The sequence below is a fragment of the Acanthopagrus latus genome, chromosome 2 (assembly GCF_904848185.1).
Source record: "Acanthopagrus latus isolate v.2019 chromosome 2, fAcaLat1.1, whole genome shotgun sequence".
Lineage (NCBI taxonomy): Eukaryota > Metazoa > Chordata > Actinopteri > Spariformes > Sparidae > Acanthopagrus > Acanthopagrus latus.
Genome location: NC_051040.1, coordinates 8,206,395 through 8,215,040, shown reverse-complemented (window position 1 = coordinate 8,215,040; position 8,646 = coordinate 8,206,395).

Sequence of the window (8,646 nt, the reverse complement as noted above, 5' to 3'; positions counted from 1 at the left end):
CATGCATGTCTGTGTTGTCAATACACATTTGTATCTACATGATAGACGATAAGAAAATGATAAGTATAGTGTGAGGATTTGTGTGTGCAGATTTGTCTTCTCTGAGAGAATGTGGAGCTTTTCCAGTGTTGTGAAACTAACTCACCTGGTTACCTGATACCATCCAGCTGCCCCGACTTAGAATAATCTTCAGAACTGTTTTTTTGTGGTGATGCCGAATGCTCGTCTTAAACAACCCATGCTGACTTTGGTTGTAGACATTTTTATTTCCCTGCAGCTTGAGGATATTAGATCTTTTTTAAATCGGATTCTTGAGAGAGAAATGAAAAGAGAGCTGCATTGTGGGGGGAAAGTGTCCGTGTTTGACAAATATTCCATTGATCTTCCTGCTGGTTACCTTTGAATTAATCTTTATAGAGTTTGTCACGTAGTTGTTTGCAGGAAATGCATGAATGGAAATGCCGCCAAGATCTCAATACGACCCCCTGACAAGTGCTGCTGTTCCAAGACAAATATACTTCTCTGGCGCACCTTGGCCGCCTCCCTCCCACCCCCAATCAGTCATTTCTATTTAAATTTGTCAAATTCCATAATAGAGTAATTGCCGTGAAGAATAGCAACTGTCAAACGGAAATGAATGGTCTTTACATTTGGTGCACTGCCATGTCACTGGAATCTTTAATCATTAAAGTTGAGATGACAGTCCACCAATTCATATTCATACTGGGCGATGATTGGGGGTTTGTCAGGCTGTAATGTTCGATGATTGGAGTTAGAGGGAAAACGACACGTCTCATTACGCGTGAAGATGAAACCCTAAAACAGTGTTACAGAGGTTGTCAGAAGCACAACATACAATTTCACACAGATATTTTGTTCTTTGAAGGAGGAGTGTGACATTTTGGGAAGTCTGTTTTTTTGCTTTGTTCTTAGACGAGACGATTGATATTGCTCTCACATTTGTACACAAAACTACAACCAGCAACAAAAACACAGCTAGCTTTGCTCTGATTTAATGTAAAATCTGTTAATCAACACCTTTAAATCTCAGTAATGAACACGTATTCAGCCTTTAATTATCTGCATAAAAACACAACTTTTCAGGGGAAGTCACTGCACCTGGCTAAGTAATAGCAAAGCAGATTAAACACCTTCAACGTAGTTCTGTGTGCAGAGAGAACATTTGGACAGAACAGGAAGTTAGCATAAACATATTGGCTAACTGATTCATGCATGTGATATGCCTACAACTCTATTTCTAAATCTTTTTCAAAGTGAAAAGTTGATGGCAATGTTAGCGAGCAAACTTTGGTAGCATGCTAGCTGTATCATATATAAAGTGCTGTAGAGGATGACATATTTTTGAAGGCTAACATGGAAGCTAGCTTCACCGTGGCTCCCTTGCCAAAAAGCCTATGGGGACTTTTGAACTGGATTTTGGATTATCGCCAGAAATAAGATCTAATTTAGCCACTTAGCAACATGTTTTTAAGACATTTAAGCAACTTGAGTTTTAAATATGTCAGGACATTTCATGACATATTTTAGGTTATAGAACAAAATATTTAAAGCTTGCTGAAACCACAGACTTTATTTCAGGCATTTAGCCAAAAAAAAAGGACTCATTGCTACAGCACTTTATAGAGTTCATACGTGACATTAATGGTTCATACTTTTTTCAACAAAATACTTGACTTGACTTGACGTAACTGTCTGAACAACTGGTGGGCTAACTTCAGTACTTATTTGTCACCATGCATATAAAAACAGAGAGAATTAGCTTCTCTCTCATGTTCGTGGTGTCCAGAGGTAAACAAATGCATTTCCTTGCAGCATATGTCTGTATTTACAGAGACAGAACAGTGTGAAAATGATGCATAACACAGAAGTATAACTGAAGCTTTAGAGGTGCTGGTAGGTGGATAGCAGAGTCAGAGTCAGGCTCTCCATTTAGGCGAAAGTCCATTTTTCCGACCTCACAGTATTCCAAAACTCTTACAGTCTGAAATTGTACCAATGAACCAAAATCCTGTTTGCCTGAGAAATGGTTATCCCCTGAAAAAATAGGCCCATTACCCTTGAAATATATACTTTCTCTGCAGTTGTTATTTCAGTCCAGTCCACGGTGCTGAGTCTGGGAGGGTCTTTCTGGCCTGACATTAAACATTTTGTGGGATTTTACTGTTACAGCAAAATTTCCAGTGCTGGAATGAAAACATGAGAGTTTTACCTCAGTCAAAAAAGCATTTGTGTTACAGGGTCAGGGTTAGGAAATAACTACGGGGAGTGGGTGTATTTTTAGAGTGTTTGTTTTCAGAATAACAGGCTTTAGAGGCAATGGGACATTTTTCAGACTTTTAGGGTTTTAGAGTAATTGGCTGTAGAAACAACGGCATGGCAACGCTGTTTCCCCTGTTTTTTCAGTCTTTGAGCTAAGCTAGCCAACCAGCTGCTGGCTTATCTTGGTATTTAATGCACAGATAGAATCAGGGTTTCAACCTTCTTGTTTAACTCTTGGCAATAAAGCAAATACAAGTATTTCCCAAAATGTCAAAAGATTCCTTGAACTCCCTGTAACTGTGCTTTGCGACAGTCGAGCCCATGAAGATGTAAAACAGTTAATTGCCTTACAGGTGTACTGATTAAAACTGAGATTAATTTATTTTCAGACAAGTCCCTCTAAGAAGTCAACAACTTACAGCCTGGTCTCCTGCGAGTCCCTCCCAGGCCCCACCAATCTGACGGCCCGAACCCTCCCAAGGCAGACTGCGGCAAATTGCATCGTTACTTTGCAAATTTGTTCAAGCAATCAACTCAATCTCACTTGGGGTACCGATCTGACAACAGGAATGATTAGAATCCTGGGCGGCTCGCCGCTTGTCACTTGGGACCGAGATGAGAGCGGAATTACAATGAAGCCTGAAATTGTGTGCTATTGTTACCTCCCTGTGTTCCTGTCCTCTTTCTCCAGCCACCATGCTCCTCATGCCCACGTCTGTCCCCTCTATTCTATCCTTCAGGGATGTGGTAACAAGGTGTGACTGGTAGAGACAAAGCCAAAGGGCAATTGTCTCAGATGGGAGACTAGAAATAGCTCCAATCTTTATTACAGAGCACACCTGCCATCACCAGAGTGTAAAAACCTCTGATTTGGGAGATGGAATATGCAAAGTTTGAGAGGAAATGGGATGGAGGATTAAAGCTGATGGCCTTTAATATAGTGGTGGTGGACAGGGAGTGCTTTAAAGGAGGAATACACACTTCATCTTTTGCAGGGAATTTCTGCAAAAGAGAGGCGGCTTAGTCGGGTTTCCGGACAAAATACATTAAAATGACCCCAGGAATTGTGTCGAAAAAGACGAGGGGCAGAGGCAGGCAGCTCTCGACTTGCTTTGTATTTATCAGTCTCTCCTCACATGTTGCCTTGGAGAGGAGGGTTGCGGTGGGGGTGAAATGACCTGACGGGAGCTGAGGGGAGGAGAGGCAGGCTGTTGATTCTCATTTCACCGTTTCCATCTCCCGGCAGGATTGTCTGAGACATAGATAAATACTGCCAGCACCGCGATTTATAAGCTGTGCAGCAGACACAATTTCACCCATTACCTGCCTGACTCGAAAGTCCAACACGCTTCAGAGTCCCCTGCATACAGAGTGCCGCCATCTCAGCCGCCATTGTTGTCGCCCCTCCTTTGCCTTTCATCTGACTCCCTCGTGTCAACACAACAGGAAGACGAGGGAGAATTGCTCACTCTGATTTTTAGACTATGGCAGTGATGTGCTTCGTGGAAAAAATTAGTAGGCATTTCATTTGATGTGCATCTTGGCCTTCTGTGCGTTTAGGCTCAAATCACTGAATTTCAAAGGCTATACTTACTGTAATCACAGTATTTGTGTGATGGACTATTAAATCAATGCCAAATAGATCTGAAAGCCAGAAAAAAATACATTTTGCTGCTATTACAGTACTTTCCAGTGTTCGGACTGAGATTGCAGATGGTCGTAATGTAATCTGGAAGCAATCTGGCCACATTTTCACATAAGCAATGTAAAGAGATGAAAAAAGATGCAAAATGGTTATTTTTCTGTCCAAGTACAGATGGAGAGGGGTGTGCAACCAGATGTAACAGATCATATTGAGATTAAAACAGTCTAATCCTTGAACAATTCCTGACCTTAACAGCAACTCTATTATCTCTTCATGGTAGAACTGACGGGTCGGTTCACCCGAATAAAAAAGCATGTTATCTTACCTCCAGTGGATTTTTATATCTCACAGACAGTTTTGGTTTTATCTGACCAGGTTGTGACACGTCTGTCTCCGAAATATCAAGAAAACGGAGGTGAATAAAATCTTTTTGGGGGTGTTGAACCTGCCCGGAGATCACGCCATGTAAAACATGTGACAGTGGAACGTGCAAGGTGAGGACATGATGAGCTCCAGCCGCTCTCTTAATCTCTAGATCTCTACATGCTCCTTTAATGTTCTGTTTTTAATTATGTTTATTGATTCTGAATAGATTGGCCGCGATGGGTCATGGTCGAATCTTAAAATGAAGGTGCTTGGGTATCTGCTTTAAAATCAGTGAGGAGGAAGGTCACCCTGAGCGCCGCCGGCACAACTTCACAAGATAAGGCTGCGCTAACCCTCGTGAAATACCTCGGTTAAGCTCCATTCATGCTTCAGTGTGGATGTGAATGCAGACAGCGAGGGATGGGAGTGTGGGTGGGAGTGATCGGGCAGTGGCGGGCTCAGCTGTCAATCATGACGTCACACCCCTTTTTATACAGCAGCACAGATCACATTAAAAACAGAATAATCAGAAAAATGGACAAATGAACAGACACCAGCTGGATAAGAAGAAGGAGAACAACAAAAAGACAGAAACCATCCTTGAGAAAAGAAATATTTGATGTGGTCTTTGAGATTTCAGTTCGGCCCATATCCAGTTTGCAGACATGGAGTCTTTACGGTATGAGCTACTTGCATGCACAAACTGAATCCTTCAGGTTGAAGGATTTGATTAGCACTGTTTACTAAATGATGGCTGATTCACCTTAATTAACTGGTCACTGCCAAGTTCACCTAAGCCTATATTGGCTCTGACTTTAGGGCTGAAAGCAGTCAGTCAAAACACCAAATGACTACTAGCTTATTCCTCCATGCCACAGATCTCCACTGTTGTCCAAAAGTGATCAGATGACATGCTCATGAGGATGAACACAGGCACTGTTTTTTTCTTTCAGCATCAGTCCCACACACACGCACCATCCTGCTAGCCACCGAATGCGTGTTCATCCCCAGCTGAAAATAGTCCTGACAAAGTCAGAGAGTCAGCTGACAGTGTTTTCTTCTAACACTGCTGTAAATTTCAGCTGAAGACAGCAGCGTATTCGTGACTTCTTCGGTGAAGCTTGTCTCTTCAGTTTTAGCAGTAATAGAAACCAGTGGAGTAGTCGTATTATAGTCCCAAATAAATCATGAGAATAAACATTATCAGCCGTTAAATCCTTTTTGGTTGGAGTACTTTTCATCTTTAAGTGGATTATTGTTAGCATCATCCTACATTAAAGGGATTTAGAGACAATGTTCGACATTAAATCTCTGGGCCTTAAAGCAGCAAACAGGCTCCTTTTCGAAACTCAAGGCTATTTTTGTTTTCCAGTTGTATTAAACACCACCGGGTTCCCTCCACGTTCTCATTCAAAGTCAAATGACTCCTTCAAGGCCTGCCAGTAATATGGGTTAATTGTTCTGGATGGCTGGATCACTTCCAAGCAGTTCATCCAATTTCCATTTAAATTGAGCTATTGGAGCGTGACACGGGCGACGCTTGGCTCGCCACTATTGCAGACAGGCGACGCCAGAGCACGGCTGCCTGGGATGCAGAGAAACCTGTTTACAGGTCGTACCGGAGACTCTCAAGTGGCTCGCAGCAAATGAAATGCGAGTGCACACCTTGCTGGTTCCCTCGATAGGGATTAAAGAGGGAGCAGAGAGAAAGCCTCATATAGTCAAACCGGTCAAGTGTATATACATCGCTGTATAGTCAGTCTCAGATGGGGCTGGTTCCCGCTGTGACCCGACAGTCTGAAGAATAGAGGAGGACACGCTGCTCCTCATTTCATTCTTCGTCTTCTGCTCTCGGGTGATTCTCGTCTTTTGAATGAGAGCTGCCCTGCTCTGCGTATCCTCCTACGTTTAGCTCTTAAAATCTAATTTTTGGTATCGAGATGCCATTTTATTTATTTTTTTTACAGCTGCCCCTGCAGGATTCATGTCACATAGTTTGTCAAACCGTCAGACAGATTCGTCCTCAGCAGCACACCCCACTGTTCCTAATTTCAGCTGTTGATTTAAGCCTTCGATTTCGTTTCTATGTGGACTCTAATGAGCCCTGATTATCTCCTCCCACTGCTACTGTCATACACGTCTTTGCTTCTTTTTCTGCAGTGGGTATAAAATCAAGCTGGTGGATCTCAACAGTGTGAATAAATCAACTTTCATTATACAAGTCTTTCTGGTGAAATGATAAAAAACAGCCTTTCTTTTGAGGCAGAAATCATCAGATACACCGCAGGACTCTTTTGTGGCTGCGCTCTTATTTCCCGTTTGTACTTGAAGTCAACACTCCTCCTTCTGATTGCACATTTACATGAGAGATCTCAAAACGTTAAAATGCCAAAACCAAAATATTTTACCATAAGGACAAAGGAAAATACAAAGATTGAATGTTGAATTCCAAAAAAACAGGAGAAGACCCTTTACATGGCAGACATTTTGACTTGTCAATGCAGGAAACGCACAGGTAGAATTTATACCGACTTTAGTAAACTAATGTAAAGGGAGGGAAGACTAATGATGGACAGCTGAAACACCTAAAGGTGGAAAACACACAAAGGCATCTGAACTAAAAACACCTGACCGAGGGCTTTTCATGGATAAGTAGGCAGAAGAGGAGTTGAGGGTGGATTACCATGAGAAAGAGCAGTTAGTGGGGAGCCGCATGAAGTCGACTCCAAAACATGAAATGTGAAGAACTGACAGCGATGCGATCATCTGATATGTTGATTTTCCAAAAACTTTGTTCAGGACATTGTTTGAAAAATCCAGAAGGTCGTTTGACAAAACTTTAAAACATTGTTCTGACTTTTTTTTTTCATCTGAATCCTCAAACACTCTTCTAACCATCTGGCTGAACAAATATTCTTTCTGTTGCACGAGAACATTGACAATTTTTCCGGATGTAAAGATTGTAGCTGATATGACATCGCCTATCTTCTTGTTGAATTTGTTCAGTCAACAGTCAGTTTTCTTGGCATCTATTTGTTATCCTAAATCGTGTCCCCCGTGTGCACTTCAGGGAGTATAAATCAAACTGGTGTCTGTGTAATCCTTGTAAAAAAGGTTATTTTTTTTTATCTATTTTTGCAAATGGACTCATATATTGATGTTTCCTTCCAGTATTTTGTTTTTTTCACACAAAATAATAAGAAATAAATGAATATTTTGACCGTGTTTTGCCAAAAAGAGCAAGGATGGAATCATTCCAGTCGCGGCTTGAGGGATGAGTTGAAAATCTATTTATTGTGCAGCAGACAGAGCAGTTTGTCATCCAGATTTTGTTGAAGTGTTTTTAAAATTCCGGTAATACCTTTGGGAAAGCCGTACGTTCCGTTAAACGACCTTCTGCTTTTCAAAGATAGCAGAGTATTTATTTTTCAAATCATCAGATGCTTAGTTTCGTCTCTGTCAAGTCTTTTTTTCTCCAAAAAGAACAAAGAGGTTTCAAGGTTTGACTGAAAAAAAGTTCCAAATGCCTCACCTTGTCCCCTCGCCTGCCTTTTGTGACTTTACTGTTAATACACGACAGGCAGAGACTGCAGCCTCCCGCCGCACCTCGCTGCTCGGTGGATCAGCTTGGATAGCCTGCATCAGTCAAACCCCCACAGCCAGACCAGCCCAACTTCTCATAAAAACCCACACCATTCTGTATCATCGATTAGTTCCCTTCCAGAAATGGGCCCCGTGTCACACGTATTGTTTCTAGATCGAAAAGGAGTTTGCCAACATCTGCAGTAAATCATAAACTCCCATTAACCAGAAGGATCCATTCTACCTCCATCTCTCTCTCCCTGTCCCGGGTCAAACCATTGTCTCGGTTTCATTTTTTTTTTTTTTGCAACCTCAGCAGGTCAGCTCCTCCATCACTGTCTCCGCCGTCAGAGGGAGGACGGTGGTTTGTGAGCACAATGATGTCAGGTACAACATTAGAGCGTTTAACCGAGTGGAGGGGCGCCGTGCCCCCACACGCTCGCACTGTCTGTCGGGTCAGGATGAGAAGATGGAGGTCACATAACACACAAACACATATTATTCTAAGGCACTAAATGACACTGAGAAGAGAGGGAGGGTCAGATCCACTTAGGTTTATATTTGACCTGGTTCATCTCTGTATGCTTTGATTCAGTTAAAGGGTCACTTCAGCATTTCTTCTCATTTACTCCGGTGGTATCCAGCCATGAAGAAAGATTAATATGCCCCCCCCCAATGGTTGTTCTTTAAGATAGAACATCTGAACCTATTATTATTTGCAAGTGATCAGATCAGAGTTTTTGTGTCCTGATGCTACCAACCTATCTGCACAC